Genomic DNA, 2,070 nt, shown 5'->3' on the forward strand with positions numbered 1-2,070 from the left:
AAAGAAAAGAAAGGAAGGAAGACAAGAAGAGAGAGGGGTGGGGGCGGCCTGCGCGGGGAATTCCGCAATTACCCTTTGAAATTAGAATATTCAAACAGATGTTTCTGTTTTCATCCTGTCCTGCTCTCTTTCCAATCCAGTGAAATTAGGTCCAAAGTCATTATTCACCTAATCACGCTAATAGTTTAACATCCGATCTGCCCTCTGTCCAGACGGGGAGGGGAGTAGCCGAGGCTCCATTTTAACACTTCCTTTCCACTGATCCCTTAATTAAGTGGCATCTGTTCTAATACAAGTTAAATATTGCAGTTGACTTTATTTTCTTTCTCCTGGTCCTCCGGGTCCTGAGATGAGGGCAGATAAAGTGAAACACATTTGCTTCCCGGGAAGGAGGAAAGGACACAGAGCTGCCTTTCTGGAAACGCGGCCCATCAATCATAAACTGATTACAAATTCGTCACCTTGAATCAATTTCTGTTCACAAGTTCAAAAGGCACTATGAGCTCGGGGCTATCTGGAATATTCTACATGTGGAGAGGATTAACATTTGATCGAATTCCTCCTTCTGAGCGGGAGACCGGTTTGGCCGAGCTTGGGGTGGGGGAGGCGAGTTCGAGACACGTGGGCTTTCACCTCCAAGAGCGGGCGCCCCTGCGTTCCCAGGCCCCCCTCCGCCGCGGGGAGTCTGGCTGCTGCGGGGAGGGGTCCCGGGCACCTCGATGTCCAACCCGATCTTGCCCGAGGCAGGCAAATCGCACCGTGGCATCATCTCTCATAGGCGGAATTTTCCTTAAGGTAACTGTCCTGAGGGAAGCAGCACTGTGAGAGAGACAGAGAGAGAGAACCGCTCACCAGATGGGAAGTGAAGGACGGGCTCGTCCCAAAGTCCCCAAGATGCCCTCGGACTTCCGCCCCCATTCCAGAACCTCAAGAAGGGGGACTTCTGTCCCCGTGTCCTGAGGTTTGGTGAAAGAAAAACCTTAGCTTATCAACAAGCCAGGCCTCTGAACGGCCTTGTCCGAACTCAGGGAGATGAGGTGGGGGTGTGGGGGGGGGGGGCAGGGGAGGGGAGGCAGAAAATCCCACTTCAGAGGGCTTCCGCTGGACTCCAGGTCAGACACGGTTTTGAAGAATGTCACCATTTTACCCCTGGAAAAGGGAGAGGAGGGGAGAGGGTGGAGTGGGGTTGGGGTGGGGGGGAGAAGGAAGGAAAGAGGGAGGGAGAGGGAGAGAGAGAGGGAGGAAGGAAGGGAGGGAGGGAGGAAAGAAAAAGGGAGGGAGGGAAGAAGGAAGGAAGGAAAAAGGGAGGGAGGGAAGAAGGAAGGAAGGGAAGGAGGGAGGGAGGGAGGAGGGGCGAGGAAAGGAGAAAGGAGGGAGGGAGGGAGGGAAATACCGGGGCTTGTGGCCATCAGGGCCCCTGTACCCCTGCTCCGCCCTCCAGGTGGGGTCCTGGGCACATGACAGCCCCCAGCACCTGTGCCTCTCCGTCCAGTCCTTCTGGACGCGGGGGCCCTGCACCCGGACAGCCCCGTGGGCACGCGGGGTCCGGGGGAGGGAAAGAGGGGGCGTCCGGGCCACCCTGGCGTCAGAATGGGGGGCGGGGCGGTCGGGGCACGAATCCAGCCCCCGCTCCCTGCACGTGCTGCCCCGGCAGCCTCCCTCATGCGCTCAGCTCGTCCAGACGCCGGAACCCTCCAGCACCATTGGCGGGAACGTAAACTGGTGCGCGGCCTTCCTCTGAAACATTAAAAATAGAATCACCACGTGACCCGGCAGTTCCACGTCTGGGTGTGTTCCCGAACTAATTGAGAGCAGGGGCTCGAAGACAGGCTCGCCCGCCCAGGTTCGCAGCAGCTGAGTCGTGGGGGGCAGCCCGGGGGGCCTGTGGCCGGGGGTGGGGGGGGGGGGCACCACCGCGCGGCCCGTCCGGACAAGGGGGCGGCATTCAGCCTCCGAGGGAAATTCTATCGCTTGCGGCACCGTGGAGGGGCTGGGGGACCCTCGGCCGAGTGACACAGGCCAGTCACAGAAGGACGAGCGCTCGCAGGACAGACGGGCGACCGAGGGGGG

At 59.0% G+C, this 2,070-nt stretch overlaps 1 long non-coding RNA gene across 1 annotated transcript; it reads right to left on the bottom strand.

Annotated features, from left to right (window-relative positions):
• Positions 1 to 296: 296 nt before the first annotated feature.
• Positions 297 to 1,553, bottom strand: LOC109269732 (uncharacterized). The gene is made up of 2 exons (XR_002081240.2): positions 1,424 to 1,553; positions 297 to 819 (listed from the first exon to the last, which is right to left on the bottom strand). It is a non-coding gene; the product is annotated as an uncharacterized LOC109269732 (long non-coding RNA).
• Positions 1,554 to 2,070: the final 517 nt, after the last annotated feature.

The sequence above is a fragment of the Panthera pardus genome, unplaced genomic scaffold (genome assembly GCF_024362965.1).
Source record: "Panthera pardus isolate Hobbes unplaced genomic scaffold, ASM2436296v1 HiC_scaffold_13, whole genome shotgun sequence".
NCBI classification, from domain to species: domain Eukaryota; kingdom Metazoa; phylum Chordata; class Mammalia; order Carnivora; family Felidae; genus Panthera; species Panthera pardus.